The 25,437-nt window shown below is 44.7% G+C and overlaps 1 protein-coding gene across 1 annotated transcript in view; it reads right to left on the reverse strand.

Moving 5' to 3' along the window:
- VRK1 (VRK serine/threonine kinase 1) overlaps positions 1–6,687 on the reverse strand; it is an 82,636-nt gene extending 75,949 nt beyond the window's left edge. Inside the window, exon 1 of the mRNA XM_077463771.1 lies at positions 6,530–6,687. The gene's annotated coding sequence lies outside the window, so the exon portion shown is untranslated. The remainder of the gene's footprint in view (positions 1–6,529) is intronic.
- Positions 6,688–25,437: the final 18,750 nt, after the last annotated feature.

A 25,437-nucleotide genomic window follows, 5' to 3' on the forward strand; every position in this document is an offset into this window, starting at 1 on the left:
TGTTATTAGGGACATGTGTTTTTATTATTTGGGGACATGTGTGTTTTGGGGACATTGTGTTTATACTGTGTGGTGTTATGTGTGTTTACACTAGACTGGTGATCAGTGAGTAAAAAGCTGTAAAAAAACAGCTCATACTCACTGATCATCAGCCGGCTGCAGCGATCTGCTCTCCTCTCCTCAGCGATGACTTCTGTGTGAGGAGAGGAGGAGCCGATTGACTATATCACATGACAGCCGTGATTGGACACGGCTGTCATGTGATCAGGAGGGCCAATCACAGAGCCCGAAATTAAAAGCCAGCAACTGCACATACTGCAGCTGCAGAATTTTAATAATCGGACACTTGTCCCAAGGTCCAGAAATGTCAGCACCGTAGCTGTCGGGTGCTGCCACCTTCATTGCGAGTAAGGGAACCCAGCAGTAAACGCCGGGAACCCTACATAGCATGCACGATGCTCCGGCCCTCTCTCCTACTCGCCCGGCGGCCAGGGAAGGAGGAGGAGGGAGCCCAGGCAGTGACGTCAATACCCGAAGCTAAGGCTCCCGGAAGTGGGAACAGGATACCTGTGTAAGACTGGTAGCCTGCCCCCCTCCCCTGAAGGGGGCCAAATGTGGGACCTGAGAGGGGGGGGGGGGGAAGACAACGAGCGGAAGTTCCACTTTTGGGTGGAACTCCGCTTTAACTATAAAGATCAGGATTTTTTTGAGGAACCGGGAGCAACCAATGACTGGCTTGACCAAATTAATCCTGTTTGAGCCGTGAGTACTTCCTAGGCATCTGCTTTGTTTTCTGCCACCTGCATACATGATGCTGCCCGTGACTTTTTTTTGTTTTCCGTTTGAAGGGGGCACTGCACTTGAATTTTTTGTATTATGGTGACAGTGCTACTTTCCCACTGTTCTAGTGCACCTACTCCGTTCATAATGTCGGGCAGCTTACCGATCGGGTTGCATCATATGTTGCCCAACATCTTTCATCTACAGCAGTGGTCATCAACCCTGTCCTCAGGGCCCACTAACAGGCCAGGTTTGCAAGATAACTGAAATACATCACAGGTGATATTTTCTGCTCAGCGATTTTAGTATTCTAGTCTGCATCTCCCCCAAGGTAATACATAAAACCTGGCCTGTTAGTGGGCCCTGAGGACAGGGTTGATGACATTGTGCTCTTTGAAGCCGGTGGCCATGGCCCTGGTCTGCAGTTGGACTACCATTGTCATCACAGATGGCGAGGAACCTCTTCCCGACACCCATCCGCATGCAGTGCTTGTAAGAGGATTTTTGCCCCCCTGCTGAAACATTAACACTTTTTTCCCCCAAGATCGTTAACCCAGTTGGTGGCCCTGATGTTTCGGGCACCGAGCTGGCGTTAACCTTGGGAGTTTCAGTTTTTTTGTTTTGGGTCACATGCTCGCATAAGATGGGATATGTGTAGAGCTGGGAGGGATAGGGTGTTTTTTTTTTTTTGTTTTTTCGTTTTTATTATGTTTTACTGGTGAATTTCTTTTATAACTGTCTTATATCTGACCATATACGTGCTGCTACTTGCTTACGTACTAACTGGGAGGTATGCATTGCTATATATTCATCTGCTGACACTTGCTAATGGGCTGCTTTGGACCAATGGGTTTTTATTTTACCTTATGCTTCTACTATGGCCAGGCTGAAATTTCTCATATGTAATGTCCGTGGCCTCAGAGATAAATTGAAACGCACTGCTGCTCTGTCTTTTCTGAAGACACAGTGCACAATTATTGCTTTGGTTGAGACCCACGCAAAAAGGGTCCATGCAGCGGGCGCCGCTGTGGCCCTGTATTCGATGGGCATTTAATGCAACACATACCACCTTTTCCAGGGGTGCCTCAATGGGGTTTCAGTTAAAATCCTGATGAAGGAGCATGCATGCTCCGAACGTGAGCGCTGTAGCTACGCCCCCCCCCCCCATCTAAAGTGGCTGACGTGCTCATTGTAGGACAAACACCCTGGAACGACGGACACCACCTACTACAGCCCAGCAAGACACACCGGATGATAGCTGAGGACGGCCACGGAGATCTATTATGCCTGTTTTTATCTACTCAAATGCGAGTGCACATCTTTTAAATTATAAATAAAGCCATGTTTTAATAGACATACTACTCTCAGAGCGGCGCTACTCTACCTCTCTTTTCACTTAAAATCCATACCAGACCCAAAGGGCCTCGTATGCATTGGGAGGGGACCCTGCGCTGTTTTTTTCCCCCCATAATTTTTAATTGCTGGCATGGTTTTCTTCTAGTTTCAGCTGTCAGCAGGGAACCCACCAGTCATCTGTTGTGAAGGATGTGGCTTTCTGTCCCACTCCATAACAGCCAGCTATCGAGGGTGGGTGTCAGGCTGTTGCTGACAAATACAGTATTTGAAACCCACCAGCAGAAAACCCTTGTGATAAATATTGCATTTTTTTTTACTGTGTCCCATTTGTGAGAACTTACTGCATGGTTTGACAATATTTACCAGCACATTTTTTCATTTTGCAGTAAATACTGCATAATCGTTTTTCTTTAATTGGACTTTATTTTTAGCGCATGCAATCATTTATGCAAATTAGTCACATGACCATGTTATCTTATAGGGTAAACAGTTAATTGACCCCCTTAGTACTTGATGGAGAAACCCTTGTTGGCAAGCAGAGGTAAAATGTTTCTTGAAGTTGCTGAGAGCTGACGAGTCATCCTCTGTTAAAGCGGAGTTCCACCTAAAAGTAGAACTTCTGCTTTAAGCACTCCTCGTCCCCAGACATGCCACATTTGGCATGTCTTTTTTTTGGGGGTGGGGGGCCCACGTACCCTCTTTTTAGTGGGACTTCCTGTCCCACTTCCTCCTTGTTCTCAGGCTAAGCGACCCCTCTCTGCCAGCGATCTTCTGGGACACAACACAGGTCATAGAAGATTGGCTGCCCAATAGCAGAGCAAAGCGCGACTCGCGCATGAGCTCCCGGCCGGGTGCCCACAGTTGCTATGAGGGTGCTGAGGAGAGGAGGGGGGAGAAGAACGAGGCTCCGTGCGGCCGCATCGCTGGACCGTGGGGCAGGTGAGGGTCGGTTTATTAAAAGTCAGCAGCTACACTTTTTGCAGCTGTTGACTTAACCTCCCTGGCGGTACGATTATTTCGGATTTTAGGTGCTAAAAGCGGTACCATTATTTTGCATGAAAATTTGGCGTTTTATATTGTAGTCCTGCAATTCTTAGGAATAACTCTCTTAAATCTGTCCAAACCAGAGTCTAGCAGACATCCCGGGTATGATAAAGTTTGAAAAATTAAATCATAAATTATAATATAATAAATAATTATAAATAATTGTACCAAATAATAATATAACAATAATAAAAATTATTCAATAATGTAATCAAATCAAAAACACTGAAATTTGCTCAGTTGCAGAATTGTCACTGTCATTACTTTTCAGTATTTGATAACGGATCTCCCCACAAATCGCTATCGCTCAATTCTGCGAGTGATTCTAATTTATTATCGCTGTTTTCTAGCTGGTCTAAAATCATTTTTGATGTACAGTGACAGTTTTGGTTGCTATGGGCAATCTCCAGTTTCCAGGCATAAAGAACAGTTTTTATTATATAAAACTGCATGCAGGACACTGGGCAGACCACTAGGGACAACGGGGATGTGAAATATTTACATACAGCAATGTAATCTGTAAGATTACATTATACTGTATGTTTACTGTTTGTTTCACTTTTTGAATTTGGCGCCGATCTCCGTGCCCGTGCGTCGCAACGCTCGCAGGGCACGGAGATCGGCGATGTAATGCATCGAGCGAGACGCGGCTCGCTCGTACAGCGGGGAGACAACGCTGGATCCGAGGGAGAAGGTAAGTAAACCTCCTCCTGGATCCAGCGATGCAGTCCCGAGTCTGACTCGGGGATACCGCTTTTGGTATAAAAAATCCACCCTGAGTCAGACTCGGGAATACCGTCAGGGGGGTTAACGGAAGAACGGGTGGAACTCCGCTTTAAGGATGCGGTGGCTGGCCTGCTCCTTAGCAACTAGCAGAATTACCACATGAGAAAAAAATGCTGCAAGTATCGCATTCAGTATTCAAAGCAAAACTCTTAGCGAATTGCACTTTCAAAACAGATTTACCACGATCGCTATTTTTCTGGTGTTACAAAAGGTAAAATCTGGGTTTGTAAAGACGTTTGGCGCACACAAACAGGATTTATATCCTTTGTGGTTAGTGAGGAATATAGATTCAATGGAAGGCTTTGTATCTGGAGTTATACTTTTAACTGCTTGCCGACCAGCCACTGCAGTTATACTGTGGCAGGTTGGCTCGGCCGTACGGGTTTTGTGGGCGCACCCCCGGCAGGGGGAGACGATCAGCAGGTCCCGTGGACTCGATGACCACCCGCGATCGTTCCCTGTAGTGACAAAACAGAGATCTGCTATAGTAAACAATGCAGATCTCCGTTCCCAACAGGGGAGATCACAGAGATCCCATCTTTCTGCTATGCAAGAAGACAGACTTGTGTGCTGTCTCAGGCAGCCCATAACCCAACCACACCTCCCCCCGCCCCCCACACACACAGTTAGGCCCCTTTCACACTGCTACCACTTGAAAGTTTTTACTGTGATTTCAGGGAATGCCCGTGTAAACTTGAGTTCTATGGATCTCAACTCGCATCAAAAAAATAAAATAAAAAAATTGGTCCAAAAGTAGTGCAGGGTCTACTTTGAAGTCGCACTGATATGAATGGTTATCATCCCCCCCCCCCCCCCCCCGCTGGGCATGGGGTACAACTTGTCATGCGACTTTGCACTCCCAAGTCGCAGAAGTGTGAAAGGGGCCTAAGAAACACACAGTGAACAAATACATTTAACCTTTTGCTCGGCCGTGATGGTAACCCCTTCCACCCCCAGTGTCCTTAGTACAGCGACAGTGCAATTTTTTTTAAAGCACGGATCACTGTATTAGTGTCACTGGTGCCCAAAAAAAAAAAGTGTCAAAAATGTCAGTTAGGCATCCGATGTGTCTGCCGCAATGATGCAGTCCCGCAAAAAAATATAGTGTAAAAGTGTCACAGGTCCCCAAAAAGAAAAGTGTCAAAAATGTCCGTTAGGCGTCTGAAGTGTCCGCCGCAATCTTGCAGTCCCGCAAAAAAAAAAAAAAAAAAAAAAAAAAAAAGGTGTAATAGTGTCACTGCCCCCCCCCAAAAAAAGTGTCAAAAATGTCAGTTAGGTGTTGCGATGTGTCTGCCGCAATATTGCAGTCCCGCAAAAAAATATAGTGTAAAAGTGTCACTGGTCCCCAAAAAGAAAAGTGTCAAAAATGTCCGTTAGGTGTCCGAAGTGTCTGCTGCAATCTTGCAGTCCCGCAAAAAAAAACAAAATAGTGTAATAGTGTCACTGGTTCCCCCCCCCCAAAAAAAGTGTCAAAAATGTCAGTTAGGTGTCCGATGTGTCCGCCGCAGACAGTACACTTACAATACAAATCAATACAGGAGGGAACAGAGGGCTCTGCTCGTTAGAGCTTACAATCTAATTTATATATATATATATATATATATATATATATATATATATATATATATATATATATATATAGTGTAATGGCGGCGATCAGTTATTTTTATTTTTGCGGGACTGCAACATTGCGGCGGACACATCGGACACTTTTTTGGAGGGGGGGGGGGGGAACCAGTGACACTTTTTTTTGCGGGACTGCAACATTGCGGCGGACACATCGGACACCTAAATTATTAACCTATTTAATAATACATAGTCATAAATAACAATAATAAATATATATATATGGCCATAAATCTATCCCTTAATTTGTAGGCACGGTAGCTTTTGTGCAAACTGATCAATATACGCTTATTGGGAGTTATTTTTTTTAACCAAAAATATGTAGATTATTAGATATTGGCCTAAATTTATGAAAAAATTAGATTGTTTTTTTTTATATTGGGTATTTTTATAGCAAAAAGTAAAATAAATATTTTTTTCAAAATTGGTGCTTTTTTTTTTTTGTTTACAGTGAATTTTTTATTTTTATTTTTTAAAACCGCAGAGGTGATCAAATGCCACCAAAAGAAATCTCTATTTGTGTGTGTGTGTGGGGGGGGGGGGGTCAATTTTATTTGGGTACAGCGTTGCACGACTGCGCAATTGTCAGTTACAGTATCGCAAAAAAATGGCCAGGTCAGGAAAGGGGGGAGGGGGTAAATCCTTCTGAGGCTGAAGTGGTTAAGTGAAGAGCTCCATACACTGATCTCTATATGTACGGCCCTCAGTCATGGACTATGAGCCGTAGATCTGGTGAGAGGAGAGTTCTGTGGGGCTCACATCTCATTATAAACGTTCCCTCAATGATAAACCGCACAGAGGTGCTGTCACCCCCCTCCCCCCCATCATCAGCTGTCCAGTACCGGAGCGGCGTCTGAATGTTTCCGGTCACATTACCACGACTGTCAGCCTGCCCCAACCCCCTCCCAGATCCGTCCTCAATCCGGGCTCCCCGTACCTCGCAGCGGGCTCTCCTCCTTCTTTCCTCGTTCCCGGCCAGACGCGGGAAAACTCAATTCAGACACGGCGCAGATTCTGACAGAGCGCGCGCCCCCGTGACGCAGACCAGACGTGCGGACTTCACGTGACGCGCGGCTGAGTGTGAGGAGAGTTTTCCCGCCTCTGTGTGTCACTGAGGCTGAGGAGAGGAGAGGACGAGGCACACCCAGCGATGGGGGGGATTTGGTTGATGTCTGAGGAGAATATTAGTCATTAGGTAAGGGAGAGAGAGAGAAACAGACAGAGAAGACGTTGTATATATAAATATAGAGTACTGAGGGTGACTTTATTATTTCCACAGGGGGACACTCCCTGAAACACAGCACTGTAATGGAGACTTTTTGTCAGGCTGGGTCCGGACGTGCCTCAGCTCTACTGTTTCCTAAAACCTCATACACTGCATGAGAATATCCTGTGAGACGTCATTTATTTTAATTTTTTTTTTTATGCTAGTCTAATGGACAACAAAGGGGTAACTCGAATTACGAAAATTCTCATACGACAAAATACTTCAGAAGTGATGTAATGCGTTTGTCAGAAACCATGAATCGGGCTGAGACAGAAGTACAATTAAATCACACTTGTTTATTAATAAAAATAAGAAGGTAAATAGAAAAAGCGTAGTCAAGCATAAACGGAGTCCAGTAACCAGATCGGGTAGTCAACCAGGCCAGAAGTCAGGGATCCAAGTAGAGCAACAGCAAGCAGGATAAGGAGCCAGGAAGGATGTCAGCAAGCCAGTCTTTAAACAAACCACAGATGATGGTTTCTAGTGATGTGACGAAGGCAGAGGTGAAGTGAGCTGGAAGGCTTTAAGTAGGCAGGTCAGAGGAGCATCATCAGGAACAGCTGGTAACTGTGGAAAGAGAAGAGACCTGGCAATTAGCCAACAGCTGAGCAGCAAGCCCAGAGAAGGAAGGGCTAAGCCAGCCCTGACAGTACCCCCTCCTCAATGACCCCTCTCCCTCGGAGCGCCACCGGGCTTGAGGGGAAACCATCTATGGAACTTGCGGAGGAGGACAGGGGCATGTACGCCAGAGGATGAAACCCAGGAGCGTTCCTCCGGACCGTACCCCTTCCAATGCACCAGGTACTGTATGCGGAACCTACGGGAGTCAACAATGGATTGTATCTCATACTCCTCATGGTTCTCAACCTGAATAGGGTGAGGACGTGGTACTGAGATGGTAAATCGGTTTCAATAAGGAGACATGAAACACATTTGAGATGCGCATACTAGGAGGAAGGTTCAACACGTAAGCCACTGGGTTAATCCTGCGAAGGATACGGAAAGGCCCAATAAACCGAGGTGCAACCTTCAGTGAGGGAACACGAAGCCGGGGGTTGCGAGATGACAGCCAGACCCTGTCCCCAACCTGGTAGGAAGGTGCAGTCAGGCGTCTGTGGTCAGCATGGAGTCTGTACCTATCGTTAGCATGACGCAAAGCCTACTGGATTTGTACCCAAGTGGAACGAAGACCACGGAGATGCTCCTCTAATGCAGGAATACTCTGCGGAACAAATGTGTCAGGCAACATGGAAGGTTGGAAACCATAATTCGCCATGAATGGAGACAATCGGGAGTCAGAATTCAAGGCACTGTTGTGAGCAAACTCTGCCCAAGGTAATAGGTCGGACCAGTTGTTATGATGGTCAGAAATATAGCAACGTAGGAATTGCTCCAAGGACTGATTGGCTCGTTCTGCGGCCCCATTAGACTGCGGGTGATATGCAGAAGAGAATGCAAGCTGGACTCCCAACTGTGCACAAAAGGCTCGCCAGAACCGGGAAACAAACTGACTGCCCCTATTCGAGACAATCACCTTGGGTAACCCATGTAAGCGAAAGATCTCCCGAGCAAAAATGGAAGCCAGTTCCTTAGAGGTGGGCAACTTCTTAAGTGGAATACAATGACACATATTTGAGAACCGGTCAACCACCATAAGAATAACAGTGTTGCCTTGGGAGTTGGGCAATTCCACAATGAAATCCATAGACGGGTGAGTCCAGGGCCTCTCTCCATTGGGTATGGGTTGTAGGAGGCCCATTGGAAGGTGTCGTGGAGTCTTACTCTGAGCACACACGGGACAGGCAGCTATAAAGGCAGTAACATCAGCCCGTAGACTAGGCCACCAGAATTGTTGGGAAATGGCCCAAATGAGTTGATTCTTCGCAGGGTGGCCAGTTGCCTTGGGAGAATGGTAAGTCTAGAGCACGGCAGTACCGAGACTCTGGGACAAAGCAGCGGTCACAAGGTTTCTCAGGAGGAGCATGGACCTGAGCAGCAAGAATTTTGTCACCCAAGCGAGAACTGAGACTGGTGCGAACCGTAGCCAGAATACGATCAGGAGGAATCACAGGAACTGGAACCGACTCCAACTTAGAAATGGAGGAAAATTGTTGTGACAAGGCATCAGCCCTTACATTCTTAGTACTGGGTAAGAATGAGACGATGTAATTGAAACTTGACAAGAAAAGAGCCGATCGTGCCCTCCTGGTTCAGTAAGAATGAGAACCCAGCACAGTGGTACCTTCAAGGAGATGTCTCCATTCTTTCAGGGAAAAAATGATCACCAACAGCTCTATGTCACCAATCTTGTAATTGCACTCTGCAGGTGACAATTTCTTGGAAAAGTAGCCACAAGGATGCATAGCGCTCTCAGAGGTAGGACGTTGAGACAAAAGTGCGCCAACTCCAGTCTTAGAAGCATCAACCTCAAGGATAAACAGTAACGTAGGATCAGGATGTGCCCAACACAGGAGCAGAAACAAAGGCAGCCTTGAGACTCTGAAAGGCCTTAATGGACTCCGAAGACCAACTCTGTGGGTTACTGTCCTTTCTAGTCATATCAGTCAGGGGCTTGACCAGAGACGAGAAGTCACAAATAAACTTCCGATAATAGTTGACAACAGGAAACGCTGCAGAGGATGTAAATCTACAGGTTGGGGACCACTGTATGATTGACAAAAGTTTCTCTGGGTCCATCAAAAAACCAGCAGTGGAAATGACATAGCCCAGCAATTTAACCTGTTCATGATGGAACCCACACTTCTCCAGTTTACAATAAAGATTGTTCTCTCTTCGTTTCTGAAGCACACAACAGACATCTGTGTGGTGGCTCTCCAGGTACTTAGAAAATATGAGGATATCATCGAGATAAACCACCACACATACCTGCAACAAATCTCAAGGACATTGTTAATAAATTCCTGGAAAACTGCCGGGGCGTTACAAAGGCCAAAAGGCATTACGAGGTACTCATAATGGACTGTTCTGGTATTAAACGCAGTTTTCCACTCGTCGCCCTCCTTAATCCTCACAAAATTGTATTCTCTCAAATCAAGCTTCGTGAAAACCGTTGCTCCCTTGAGGCGGTCAAATTACTCAGTAATCAACAGAATCAGATAGGCATTCTTAATCGTTAAACAATTGAGACCCCTATAATCAATACAAGGTCTCAGTTCACCACTCTTCTTCTTCACAAAGAAGAAACCAGCACCAGCAGGAGATGAGGATTTGTGGATGAAACCTCAAGAAAGTGCGTCTGCAACATACTCCTCCATGGCCTTATCCTCCAAGACCGACAAAGGGTAAACCCGGCCACAAGGGGGTATCGCATCAGGTTGAAGATCAATTGTGCAATCATTCGGCCAGTGTGGAAGCAAACTACTGGCTTGACCTTTATCAAAGACATCGCTAAAATCGCGGTACTCCTCCGGCAGGGAGGAGAGTGAAGAGGTTAAGCGGGACCTTGCATTGTGGTGACCAGAAGAGAACCTCCACACGAAGCCATTCAAAAGAGGGGTTTTGCCTCTGTAACCAAGGATAACCAATAGCCAGTGGAAACTTAGGTGAGGAAATAACTTGGATTATCACATGGTGAAGAGCCCCTATGGCCATGGACAATGGAACCATCACATGGGCAGGCTGTAGAGGTCTCCCGTCAAGAGCCTCAATGGCAAGTGGAGTGTCATGCAGCTGCAGCGGAATCAAGTGCTTTGATACAAGGGCAGCATCAATGAACAGGCCTGCCCCAGAGTCAATTAGAGCCTGTATCTCGATAGACGACTCAGCCTGAGAAAGGGTGACCGAAACTAGGGGCTTGTTCTTCTGGATAACTGGGGATGAAACAACGCCACCTAAGGTCTGTCCGTGACAGGACCTCAAGGTTTGGGTGTTCCCTGGACGGGAATGACAAGACTTCAAAAAGTGACCTGCCTGGCCACAATAACGGCACAATCTCTCCCTCCTCCTAAATGTTCTCTCATCCGCAAAAAGACGCATGAAACCCAAGTGCATGGGTTCACCTTCACTGCCCGACTCTGTACCAGGAGGCATCGGAGGTGAGGGAGGCACGGATGGGACTGCAAAGCTTGGAGACAAACATACAGGAGGCTTCTGCAAGCGCTGTAGGCGGTAACGAGATGTTACCGCAATCTCCTCCTGAAATCCTGAAAGGATCACAGCCGATCACGTGGGTAAACAGCCAGCCAATGGCTGTTTACCAGCATCGGTGACGAGCAGTGTTCCCGGGGAACGCGCCACCACCGACGTGCATGCGCAGCGTGATCGCGCGCATGCGCCGTGCACAGTGGGGGTGTGACCATCTGTTATCGGCCGTGAGTCCCGTGACTTCATCATGGCCGATCACGTGGTAAACAGTCAAAACCAATGGCTGTCACCCCCTTTGGTGGCGAGCGGTGTCTCCGTGACATGCCACCACCAAAGAAACAGGGATGCGCGCGCACGATCGCGCGCATTCCCTGTTTAAACGGGAGGCCGTCATATGACGGCTTCCCGCCACAATAGGTGCGCCGCCTGGCCGTCATTTGACTGCCGGCGGTCAGAAAGTAGTTAACCTAAGTGTCACATAATTACTTTTTTTTTTGTTACCTCTGCCAATTTCCCTAGCGGGGAGAAGTGTTATTTGGCTTGTAAACTGTTCTGTGTGGTGTCTCCTTCATCTGGTCTCAAGGCTCATCAGCACCTGCCCAGTAGGTCCTGCGGAAGCTATTAAAGTTGCAAAACACATTGACAAGAAGACATGGAAATGTCTATGGATACTCTCCAATGATACCTTTTACAGGACACCTTGTCTCAACGATCTAATATATTAGATATTTTGATTTTCTTTTTACTTTCCATGTCCTTCCTATTGGGTATTTGTTGACCTTGTCAGTTAGTAAGGGTGACTTTTGTCTGTTTAAATTTAATTTTATTATATATCTTAAAATATATATTTTTTTATAATAACCGTCTCATGTTATGCCTATGAAGTCCGCATTTTTTTTGATTTAAGATTTTATAACTCCTTTTAATACTTTTGTCTAAATATTGGACGATTGCATATTGGGAGTCTTTCCTTTCGATTGTAAATTCTCTTTTTTTTTTTGGTAAATAACAATACTTACCTCCTTTGTACAGTTTGTTTTGCATAGAGCAGCCTGGATCCTCCTCTTCTGTGTCTCCTTGCTGCTTCGGGCCCCTCCCCCTGCCGAGTGCCCCCACAGCAAGCAGCTTGCTATGGGGGCACCCGAGTTGAGCTGCAGCTCCGTGTGTCCCTTCAGACATGGAGCTGAAGTTCAACCCCACCCCCTCTCTCCCCTGATTGGCTAACTGACTTTGATAGCGCCACTGCTTTGTCTCAGCCAATCAGAAGGGAGAGTCCCGGACGGCCGAGGGATTCGTGGATAGAGATGGGGCTCAGGTAAGTGTTAGGGAAGCTGAGGGAGGCTGCTACACACAGAAGGCTTTTTATCTTAGAATGCATCAAGATAAAAAAAAAAACTTTTGCCTTTACAACTCCTTTAAATTTAGATTTTAGTTGCCTAAAAGATGACTAAAACAATTCAGATGACTAGAATACGACTAAAATTAAAATGGCATTTTAGTAAAGTGGAGTGCCTAGAAATAAAGAAGGGGGATACCATTGTCCTGTTAATTTGTGGAGAAAGATTTGGATGAGGCTACAGTGGACTTTAATGGTACCATACAAACACTTACAAAATTAAGTATAAAAAGTTGAATTGTATTAATTTACAAATACGGCTACAATCACCTCAACAACATATTAAAACATATACATAATTTAAAAGGAGCTCTGTATGATCAAAACATCTAGGGTGGAAACTGAGAAGGACTGATATTACCAGTTCAACCTGTATCAACTGTGCATTACAGTCCTTCTCAGTTACACCCTAGATGTTTTAAACATACAGAGCTCCTTTTAACCACTTCAGCCCTGGAAGATATTACCCCCTTCCTGACCGGAGCACTTTTTGCGATTCGGCACTGCGTCGCTTTAACTGACAATTGCGCGGTCATGTGAAATTGCGCCCAAACAAAATTGACGTCCTTTTTTTTTCCTCGCAAATAGAGCTTTCTTTTGGTGGTATTTGATCATCTCTGCGGTTTTTATTTTTTGCGCTATAAACAAAAAAAAACGACAATTTAGAAAAAAAAAGCAATATTTTTTACGTTTTGCTATAATTAATATTCCCCAAAAATATATATAAAAAAACAATTTTTTTCCTTAGTTTCGGCCGATTTGTATTGTACATATTTTTGGTAGGAAAAATCGCAATAAGCGTATATTGATTACTTTTGTGCAAAAAGTTAAAGCGTCTACAAAATAGGGGATAGTTTTTTGGCATTTTTATTATTATTTTTTTTTTTAGTAGTAATGGCGGCGCTCTGCGTTTTTTATCGTGACTGTGACATTATGGCAGACACATCTGACACTTTTGACACTATTTTGGGACCATTGTCATTTATTCAGCGATCAGTGCTGTAAAAATTTCCCCCGATTATTATGTAAATGTCACTGGCAATGAAGCGGTTAAACACTAAGGGGCGATCAAGGGGTTAAGTGTGTCCTAGGGAGTGATTCTAACTGTGGGGGGATGGGGTTCCACTGACATGACAGCGATCACTGTTCCCGATGACAGGGAGAATGGAGAAATGCCTTGTTTACATAGGCATCTCCCCGTTCTACCTCTCCAAAGAGAGGGCGATTCGGCACTGCGTCTCTTTAGCTGACAATTGCGTGGTCGTGCGACATTGTACCCAAACAAAATTGATGCCCATTTTTCCCACAAATAGAGCTTTCTTTTGGTGGTATTTGATCACCTCTTTTTAATTTTTGCGTTATAAACCAAAAAAGCGACAGAGCGATTTTTTCCCGGGACTACGACATTATGGCGGACAGATCAGACACTTTTGACACTATTTTGGGACCATTGACAATTCTACAGCGATCAGTATTATAAATAGCCACTGATTACTAAATGTCACTAGCAGGGAAGGGGCGATCAAGGGGTTAAGTGTGTTCCCTGGATGTGTTCTAACTGTAGGGGGGGTGGGCTCATTACAACATAACAGAGATCACTACTCCCGGAGCAGTAGATCCCTGTCATGTTGCTAGGCAGAACAGGGATATGCCTTGTTTACATAGGAATCTCCCCGTTCTGCCTCTCCTTACCGCAGTTGCAGGCGAACATCAAGTTTGAGGGACCTGCAGGCGCGCTCCCACGGCACACGCACCCGCTAACCCGCTAGGTGCCAAATTCAAATAGACGTACAGTTACGCCCTTTTGCCTGCCCCTGCCATTATGCTGAAGTAAATCGGTGTGTGCGTGGTCGGCAAATGGTTAAAGTAGTGCAGTGCCGTATAGCAAAAAATTACCTGGTAATAAAGGGAGTAAAATCTTTCAGAGCTCAAGTGTTTAAGATAGCAATTCCAATAACATAACCTTTCCAGTCCTGTGCTATTTTTCGACTTTCCTGTGTAAGCTCCCAGTCAGTCTATTTTAGAGCTTACACAAAGTCAATGACCATCTCCTCTTCTTCACATGACAGAATCCAGGCCTGGAGGTTGCCAGAACAGGTCCAAGCACTTTAATTTTGGAGCAAGGTCAGAAGGTTACACACTATTCCATACTCTGGAAGTACTGTGTGTTTCTGAAAGCTCCGTCAGATGAATGAAGGAGCACAGAGTGAGTAACAGCAGGGAGAGGGTTTGTCCAGAAAACTGATCGGGTGTAGACAGATTCTCCGTAGGTCACCTTTTGGTTTCTGATACCCTGTTTCCCCGAAAATAAGACTTAGCGTGTTTGTCGGCGACGGCTGCAATATAAGCCCTACCCCCCAAATAAGCCCTAGTTAAAGTTCCTTGTAGGTCTTATTTTCAGGGTAGGGCTTATTTTCGGGAAACGGGGTAGGGCTTATATCGCAGCCAACACCGACAATCACGCTAGGTCTTATTTTTGGGGGAAACAGGGTATCTGTTGGTGAAATCTCTGAGCTGAGTTCCAAGCCTTGCTGTGACCATTAGGACTGATTTCCACTCTGATGGATTCCTATGCATTTTATATTTTGAAGTATTTACAATTAGTCGTAGGAACACCTAGAACTCCTAGGTCAGGGGTGTCAAACTCAAATTCATCTCGGGCCACATCAGAATTATGGTCGCCTTTGAAGGGTCAGTTGTATCTGTAAGGCTAGATGTTAAGAGCCCACTCCACCATCAGAAGTCAAGAGCCCCCCACCCTCCATTCATCACAAAGCACCTCCCTTGTTGCTGCTGCTGGAAGAAGCTGGAGGCCGCTCTGGGAAGTGGATAGTGCAGGGTCTGGAGGAGGGTTGGAGTTTTCCAAATACTGATACCAGGGGAGGCAAAGATGAGAGAGTCACAGGATCTGTAGGAGGAGTTATGTTCTCCTAGCGGCTGCCAACTGCTGAGACTGGCATTAGCAGAGATGAGCCTCTCCACAGCTGCGCAGAGAAGCGCAGGATCTGGCTGAGGAGTTCTGTCCTCTTCTGGCTGACTGCTGACACAAGGTGGGTGTGTAGATGAGGGAAGGTGCCGCAGCGTTGCGAGGGCCACATGAAGTAGCCTGAAGGACTGGATTCGGCCCGCAGGTCTTTGTCTTTTGACACGTGTCCTAGGTGAAGGAACCAAAGTTGGCAATGATGGATGGAAAAATCTCATGGTCTTTATTTCAGTGACATTGAAAGTAGGTCACTGTTAGGTTTTAAATAGCTAAAAATGTGTAGAGCCGTGTTCTTTAACCAGTGTCTTGGGAAGCATTTGTGGTTGATGCAAGTGGTGGGCTTTTAGCAGGTCTGCTCTACATGTTGGAACACCTGCTGTGTTGTACATTTCGCATAAGCATGATGCTAATTAAAAGCTATTTTATTTTTGTAACTTCATTAGGGCAGCCATGCCAGAAGTCTTTGCCACGTAGTGTGGATTTTATTTTACATTGGGAGCCCACGTTTTCAGCAAGTTTGGGTAAGCCTAATTCCAAATTTACATTGTAAATTTGATTACAATGTGTGTAATCGAGCCTGGGGTGATCAAGGGTCTGATTAGAATATTACCCATTAGGACCTTCACACCTAATTAATAGAAGGATCCTTTACAGAGTCATCCTCCAATGAGTTCCACATAGTTGCAGGTTTTCTACAGCCTTCATTTACTCCACTGGTGAATTCAGTCTTAAGGGGAAATTCAAGGCTAGAACTAACAAAGCTTAAAACTGCTCCCACCCCCTTCTAATACATATACTAGCTATAACCTGTAGAAGGAAGATGCACATCATTCCAGCCTGGCCAGTCAAAATAACTGAGGATCCCAATCCCGGAAAAAAAAAACAAGCAAAGATGTCCGCACCAGCTTGGGGAGATGAATGTAATTCGGCTTTATACAGCCATACCTGTGTCAGGTTATCAATCTAAGCCACTACTTAGCACGATTTCAAAGCCACAGGTCAGTGCGATTTCAGGTGCGACTTGCCTGACGTCTGTGCAACTTCATGCACAGATGTCTATGCAAGTTGCACCTGAAAGTGCAAATAATAGTGCAGAAAGTCAGACACGCACCGATTTGAACAGTTCCATTGCCGACAATAGGGTGCGACTTGTCATGCTATTTGGAACTGTCAAATCACATGACACTTCGCACCGATGTGAAAGGGGGGTAAAACTCGCTATGTGTTATAATCTGTACAATCTCGCTAAAGCTGGATACAACTTATATAATTTTTGTTGTTTAACCGGTTCCCGACCGGCTCCTGCACGGCTCCTGCACATATACATCGGCAGAATGGCATGGCTGGGCAAAGCAACGTACCTGTACATTACTATGAATTTCCCGCCGTGCGCGCGCCCGCCTGCCGAGAGCTCCGTGACCGTGGTCGCGGGGTCCCGCGGACTCGTTCGCCGCAGGGATAGCCGCGACCATGTCACGGAGCTCAAGAACAGGGAGATGCTGATGTAAACAGCATCTCCCCGTTCTGCCTAGTGACAGCACACTGATCGTCTGCTCCCTGCCACTCCCCCATACAGTTAACACGCACCTAGTAACACTTAACCCCTACACTACCAGTGACATTTTTACAGTAATAGTCAATGCAATTTTATAGCATCGATCGCTGTATTAATGCCAATGGTGTCAAAAATTGTCCGATGTGTCCGCCAAAATGTCGCAGTCATGACAAAAATCGCTGCTCGCCGTCATTACTAGTAAAAAAAAAAAAATAATAATAAAAATGCCATAAAACTATCCCCTATTTTGTAGACGCTATAACTTTTGCGTAAACCAATCAATAAACGCTTATTGCGATTTTTTTTTACCAAAAATATGTAGAAGAAAACGTATTGGCCTAAACTGAGGGAAATTTTTTTAAAATATATTTTGGGGGATATTTATTACAGCAAAAGGTAAAAAATGATGCGTTTTTTCAAAATTGTCGCTCTTTTTTTTTTTATAGCGCAAAAAATTAAAACCGCAGAGGTGATCAAATACCACCAAAAGAAAGCTCTATTTGTGGGAAATAAAGGACATCAATTTTGTTTGGGAGCCACGTCACACGACCGCGCAATTGTCAGTTAAAGCGACACAGTGCCGAATCGCAAAAACTGCTCTGGTCAGGAAGGGGGTAAAATCTTCCGGGGCTAAAGCGGTTAATTCCCTTTAGATTCACCTTCAACTATGTAGTGAAAGGGTCTGCCCAATTGCATACAACTTGAAAGCTTTTAGGGTTGACCTCATATTGTATGGTCTTGGTAAACCTAAAGGAAAAGCTTTAGATCTACCAACACATGTGTAGTCCAAGGTTTTGCCTAACTAAACTGATTGGATATTTTGGAAAGGCCATCATTACATAGTTTTGGTAAATCTAAAGGCCCATACACACGATCTGACTTTTTGACAACAAACATGCAAATTAGCTGTTTTGGAGCAACATCCGACCGTGTGTACGCTCCATCGGACAAACTTTTTCAGTTTTCATCAGACTTTTGTTGGCTGTGCGAACGGACAAACTTTCTGGCAACAAAAGTCCGATGGAGCAAAGTCTGATCTTGTGTACAGAAAACCATAGGACTTTTGTACAAAGTACAAACGCGCATGCTCAGAACCAATGCAAAAGATCAGACAATAATACAGAAGTTTACCAAAGGTGGCGGTAAAGAGCAGAAAAACCACGTGATTTGGTGAAAGTTGGCTGAAAAAGTCCTGCCGTGTGTATGCAATACAAGTTCTCGGCCGACGTCCTTTGTACAAAAATCCACAGGAAAGTTTGTACAAAGTCCTATTGTGTGTATGAGGCTTTAGGATGATTGTACAAGAATTTTAAAGTAGAATTCCAGCCTAAACTCAACTAGTCTGAAAAATATTCCCTCTCACCTCCTAACACCTATGCTGGCTTACCTGTGTAAAAAAATAAAGATGTATATATAGTTTCCATTTGCTTCGGTTCGGTTAGGTGATGCAGCTCCCCTGTGTGAGCAAGCAGCGGGCAACAAAAGTTGAATCACACTTTAAAATACAGTGGAACCTTGGTTTATGAGCATAATCCGTTCCAGGAGAATGCTTGTAATCCAAAGCACTCGCATATCAGAGCGAGTTTCCTCATAGAAGTCAATGGAAACAAAGATAATTTGTTCCGCTTTGACTTCTATTGCATGCAATACCGCATGTGGCCAGAGGTGGAGGCGCCAGAGAGCCTCAGAAATACTTGGGGACAGCTCGGCTGAACTGGGAAAGGCTTGGAAACACTGGGGAACATAGTATTTCCGAGTGATTCTGAGTATTTCCGAACGGCTCCGGACCGTTCTAAGTGTCACCGGCGCTCCCCGCACCTCTGGCCAAATGCAGTACTGCACACCCCATTAGCTTGAATTCTGCTTGTTTTGTGAGACAACACTAACAAACCGAGTCAGAATTTTTTTCAAAACGCTCGTTAACCGTGTTACTTGTTAACCAAGGTTCCACTGTATACTGTAAGTCCAGCTTTTTGAAACTGGTCCAAACAAACTATTTCTATTTCATAATGATGCAGCCGCTGTGTGCTCTGTAACATACTGGTATGGTAGTAGTACAAAGCGACTACCTGTCTACAGACCGAAGTAAAGAGAGTCAGGCAGAGTGCTTCTCTGACACTCAGGAGGAGTCTTGTATATTTTATCGATTTATACAAAGCTTATTCTCATTGGCTAAGGTGAACAGATGGTGGCGCAATTTCCACCTTGGTCAATGAGAAGACGTCTTGAATTTATGAAGAAAAATATGTTAAATAAATAGGAAAGGCTTTTACTTATTATGGGGGGGAAAGAGGGCTTCTCCTGAACTCAACTTAATTCCTGCATCAGACAGGAAGTCACCCATACTTCTTTCAGCACCACTAATGCCTCGTTTCCACTGAGCGGAACGGTTTGGGTCGGTACAGTTTGGAAGGGTTAGAACGGTCCGGTCTATTCAGGTGAGCGTTTCCACTGAAAGTCGGACCACCAGGGGCCATACGGGGTTTCGAAAAAAATGCCTTTGACGTGAGCAGTGACGTTTTTTCTGCCCGTCCTAACAGTACCTTACCATTTTCTATGGCCCCACATCTGAAACAGGACCTTGAATGTTGTGGTACGGTTGTATGGGCCTCTTTCATAACGGAAACAATCAAAATAGCATACCGTACCGAACCGATCCTCTCAGTGGAAACGAGGCATTGCTGTACAGTATGTAGCTTGCCGACCAGGCTATAGCCGGATGACAGCGCAGTAGTCCAGTTCTGGAAGGGCGTCTATTGACGTCCTCCCAGAACCATGCGCTCTGTGATCGCAGTGTCCTTTGGACATTGCTGATCACAGGTCGGTGTGAAGAGCCAATCACAGTGGTTCTTTACAACGTGATCAGCTATGTCCAATCACAGCTGATCAAGATGTAAACACCCATGCAAAGTGCTACAGCGCTGAAAGCTGAAAATTGGCTTGGGCAAGGAGGGAGCGAAAGTGCCCTGTAGGCACCTGGTGAAATATGTTGTGGCAGCCCCCATTCCACCTTTATTGTGGAGACTGTTGCACATATCTGCAGCAGCCCCACATAATGCTACAGTTACAGCTACATACCATACCCTTCTGATAGGTAGCGGTAGACAGGTTCAGCAATTAATGCGTAGTCAGCTGCTAGAGAGTTGGTGAAACCGGAGAGGTAAGTTTGATTTCCCAGAAAAGGGTTGTAGTTTTCATATGCACTGTACACACGGTCGGACTTTCCGACGGGAACATGTGCGATCGGATCGTGTTGTCTGAAAAACCGACCGTGTGTGGGCTCCATCGGACTTTTTCCGTCGGAATTTCCGACACACAAAGCTTGAGAACAGGATCTAAAATTTTCCGACAACAAAACCCGATCGTTTAAATCGTGTGTAGACAATTCCGACGGACAAAGTGCCACGCATGCTCAGAATAAATTAAGAGACCACAGCTATTGGCTATTAGCCCGTTTTATAGTCCCGACTTACGCGTTGTACCTCACCTCGTTAAGAACGATCGGATTTTCCGACAACTTTGTCCAACCGTGTGTATGCAAGACAAGTTTGGCACAAAACCCGTTGGGGAAAAAAATCTGATGGATTTTGTTGCCGGAATGTCCGACCGTGTGTACAGGGCAATAGAGAATGCCACATGGCCAATTTTTGATACAAAGAGCAATTAAAAGTGTTTTAATCGCACATTTTCTATAGCAACACTATTGCAAAAAAATAAAAAAAAGTTCCTGGCTATCTAAATCTTCTCTTTAGTATTGTATGGTAATGGAAATTCATAAAAGGCATACCTCAGCCAAGGCTGGAACTCAATCTCAGTGCATTCTCCAGCCATAAATACAGTCTGTCATTACAGTATACAGATTGAGGAGAAAATAAATAAGTACAGAACAGCAAGATCGGCTACATTTTAGAGCCGTGCACACTTGATTGTGTGTCATCTTAGTGTCTTCAATAGACTTATCGCTTTCTAATGAGCTCTTGTCCACATATTATTCTGTGTATAATTTGTAAACACACACAGAATCTCATAAACTATATGGAGTGTTCCTCTCCAACAATACAAACATTTTCTGTTTATCACCAAACATTTCATTTATCCCATTACACGGTGAAAGAATTATTATCTCCCCTGTTGCAGCAAAAAACCCCTTTCTCCTCTAATGGAATTCTGTTTTGGAAATGTATTTTGGTATTATAAGGTTCCACTTTATAGTGAGTACGGTTCAATCAGTGATCTAAAAGGCACTTAAATGCTTTGAACAAGACACATAAAAAGCTTTTTATTGCAAGCGCTTTGCTGTATGTACCAATTTTGACATTGATCTCATTCCATGTCGGGGTATTTTGGAAGCAGCCCATAGCATATAAAATCGCATGGTGGCTTTTGATCTCCAGCTGGTGATTAAGCCACATGATGGAAGTTTCAAATGTTCTTGCGCCCATTAGCATAGCCCTAAAACGGCGCTGTGATAAATGCGGCCGAGGTTCTTTTTCCCTAATAGGAAACATTTACATAGAGAGATCACAAAGTTACACCTGTTTATTTACATTACTAAGTAATGGATCACTGTAGACAGAGGTGAATTCATTAGCAGGGCTGGTTTTCCGTAGATATTTTGTAGAAAACAGGCTTTATGTTTTAACTTTTTCTACATGCGCTGGTTGCATAAAGCTGTAATTATCCGTCCACTTTTTTTTTTTTTTTTTCCAAGCCTCGGCATCTTTGTTTGCTCAAAGAAGAATCGTTTATTGAGCTGCAAATGCATTCCAAGATATTTTGCCACCTTGTTGCAGATTAGGTTTGACATAATTTGAGTTTAATTTTCCCATTATCCATTGTAGCTACATTGAGCATTTATTTAACAGTGCCTATACATTGCAGCCTCTTTTCTTGTCTTCTTATACTGGGCTAGCCAGCTTTTTCAGCACCCCACTGCCTGGCTCATATTTCTCCTGCTTGGCCGCTGTGGAAGCTGACATTAGTATTCAGTGCTACTACAGTGATCCTCTGGGTCCTGTGCTGTGTGGCTGCCCCGCTGCATACTACCACGGGGGGGGGGGGGGGGGGGGTGGTTTCTCGGCACCGCCGCCATTCACAGAACGCCTTGTATTTTTTCAAGGAATGCAAGATGTTCTCTGATTAGACGAGGTGGGGAGGCTGCTTCTTTTTTCCCAACAATTGATCCTTTTTTATTTTTTCGTCCTGAGATGCCTTCTCAGTGGCTCCTATCTCTAGTTTGCTTGTAAACTCTCAAGTGAATCACCACAGTGTGTGAAAAAATATATTGGGATGCCTGCCTGAACTTTAACAGTCTTAGTCCGTAGGGTTCAATATTGAGTTGGCCCACCCTTTGCAGCTATAACAGCTTCAACTCTTATGCTGCGTACACACGACCGGACTTTTCGAGGGACTAGACTTTCGACGGAGTTCTGACGGAGTTCTGACAGAGTTCTGACGGACTTTCCGAATGAACGGACTTGGCCACACACAATCACACCAAAGTCCGACGGATTCGAACGTGATGACGTACTACTGGACTAGAATAAGGTAGTTCATAGCCAGTAGCCAATAGCTGCCCTCGCGTCGGTTTTTGTCCGTCGGACTAGCATACACACAAGCGGATTTCTCGGTAGGAACTGGGTCCGGCGGAGTTCTGTCGGAAAAATTTGAAACATGTTCCATTTCTAAAGTCTGTCAGACTTTTGCAAATACAAAAGTCCGCTGCAGCCCACACACGATCGAATGGTCTGCCGGAATCATTCCGTCTGACTTTTGATGTTGAAAAGTCCGGTCGTGTGTACGCGGCATTAGAAGGCTGTCTAAAAGGTTTAGGAGTGTGTCTATGGGAATATTTGACTATTCTTCCAGAAGAGCATTTGTAAAGTCAGGCACTGATGTTAGGTGAGACGGCCTGGCTCTAATTCATCCCAAAGGTGTTGTATCGGGTTGAGGTCAGGACTCTGTGCAGTCCAGTCACCTTCCTCCACCCCAAGCTCGCTCATCCATGTCTTTATGGACCTTGCTTTGTCCCCAAACTGTTCCCACAAAGTTGGGGGCATGAAATTGCCCAAAATGTCTTGGTATTCTGACACCTTATGAGTTCCCTTCACTGGAACTAAGGGTCCAAGCTCAACCCCTGAAAAACAACCCCCACACCATAATCCTCCTCCACCAAATGATTTGGACCAGTGCACAAAGTAAGGTCCATAAAGACATGGATGAGTGAGTTTGGGGTGGAGGAACTTGATTGTCCTGAATTAGAGCGGAGACTGCAAGCCAGGCCTGACTTCACAAATGCGCTTCTGGGAGAATGGTCAAACATTCCCATAGACACACTCCTAAACCTTGTGGACAGCCTTCCCAGAAGAGTTGAAGCTGTTATAGCTGCAAAGGGCGGGCCAACTCAATATTGAATTCTACAGACTAAGACTGGGATGTCATTAAAGTTCATGTGCGTGTAAAGGCAGGTGTCCCAATACATTTGGTAATATAGTGTATATATAGGTGCCTCTCACTACAGTACACATATTATACTTCTACCTTATAATAACTCCCCTCTAGATTGTAAGCTCTAATTAGCAGGGGCCTCTGATCCCTCCTGTATTGAATTGTATTGTAATTGTACTGCCTGACCTAATGTTGTAAAGGACTGCACTATATAAATCCTGTATTATAATAATAATAATATATTATACCATATAATAAGCTTATACCATAATAAATCTCATAAACAACTCAATTTGAAAAAAAATATTTTAGCCCTTTAGTTCACACTGAGCTGCGGGAATGAAGCCGTGCAAGTTTAGCTGAACTCGCACGATTTCACTCCCACATGTCAGTCCCGATTTCGGCAGCGATTTCACAGACACCTGTGCAGGCTTCTGCACAGATGTCAATGAAAATCACACCCTGAAATTGCAAAAAGTAGTACAGAAACTTCTTTCTTTAATCGGTGCGGCTCCACAAATGTAGCGTCTCACCGATTAGGATGGTGCCATTGCTGGCAATTGCCGCGGATTTCACATGTCAAAACGCATATCAAAATGCACCAGTGTGAACCAATGCTAAATATTAACACAAAAGTCCCAAATGTCCATACATTCTTGCAAACATGCGTATTTGATACTATATAATTTCAAACATGTCAACCGTTGTTCTTCCTCTGTGTTTATAATCCTCCAAAATATTCTTCGTGCATTTCACCAACACTTGTATGCTCTCAGCTCATGTTTAGACCTTATAAGTAGGTCTTGTGCACGTGCCCATTTAAGTGGGATCTTCTATGCCACAGTTGCAATGCCCTTTTCAAGCTTACTGATGCTTCTCGTCTCCATCATCCACAATCCCTTGGTGGATGTTGGTAAAACACTCAAAATAAAGAGGGGAAATAAAGTGCTCTCCGAATAAAATACAATATTTTTTTAATTTAAAGACGTATATACTCAACATTTCTAGTGCACATACCTGGTGCACACAGTATACAGGCATATAGTGGTAAACCATCCACCAAGATGGCTGACCGTACACTTCAGTTTTTTGCGTGGCGACTTCTCCGGATCCTTCAAATGCGTTGCATCATGTGACTTTATCACAGTGTGTGCGTCTCCCCCTGCCTTCCCTTCCGGACACTACAGGGATGTTTGCAGCCACATTGATGCACCACTAGTGTGAGAAAAATGCACCGGGAGGAGACAGAAGGCACAGTGGTGTAGTGGTTAGCACTCTCACCTGGCAGTAGAAAGGGTTGCTTGTTAAAATCCCAACCACGACGCTACCTGCCTGGAGTTTAAATGTTCTCCCTGTGCCTGCGTGGGTTTCCTTCCGGGTACTTCGGTTTCCTCCCACAATCCAAAGACATGCTGGTAGGTTAATTGGCTTCTGTCCAAAATTGGCCCTAGTATATGAATGGGGACCTTGGATTGTCGGCTCCTTGAGCTTAGGGACTGATGTGAGTGTGCAATGTACAGGGATAGGGACAATTGTAGAAACTCACTCAGGTTGAATTGGATGAACTGGTGTCTTTATTCAACCTAACTAACTATGAAACTATGAAATCCACTTTGCACTGGAAGTGCAGTTGCTGTAAATCTAAGGGGTAGTTATGAAATGAGTCGAAGCTCTGCTGATTTTATCATCCAATCATGTGCAAGCTAAAATGTTGTTTTTTATTTTCCTTGCATGTCCCCCTCGGATCTACAGCGACTGCACTTCCAAGTGCACTTGTAGTGCAAAGTGGATTTGCCTTTCATAAATAACCCCCAGAGTGTTACAAATATCAGATAAAACCAGATAAATTCAACATTTACCTGGAGGTAGCAAGCGGGTTGTATGTTTTTTCCCTTCAGTTTTTTTATTTTATTACTTTCCTGTTCCCTAAATAAGAACCTGACCTTGATTGGGGTATCTTTTCTGTCACTCCTGATATTGTCCTTTCAGAAGACACACACACTGGGGGTTATTTACAAAAGGCAAGTGCACTTGGAAGTGCAGTCACTCTAAATCTAAGGTGTAGATCCAGGGGTCAAGTCCTGGGGAAAAAA

This window comes from Lithobates pipiens, unplaced genomic scaffold (genome assembly GCF_037356315.1).
Source record: "Lithobates pipiens isolate NorthernLeopardFrog02 unplaced genomic scaffold, aLitPip1_a1.2 Scaffold_30, whole genome shotgun sequence".
Classification (NCBI taxonomy): domain Eukaryota; kingdom Metazoa; phylum Chordata; class Amphibia; order Anura; family Ranidae; genus Lithobates; species Lithobates pipiens.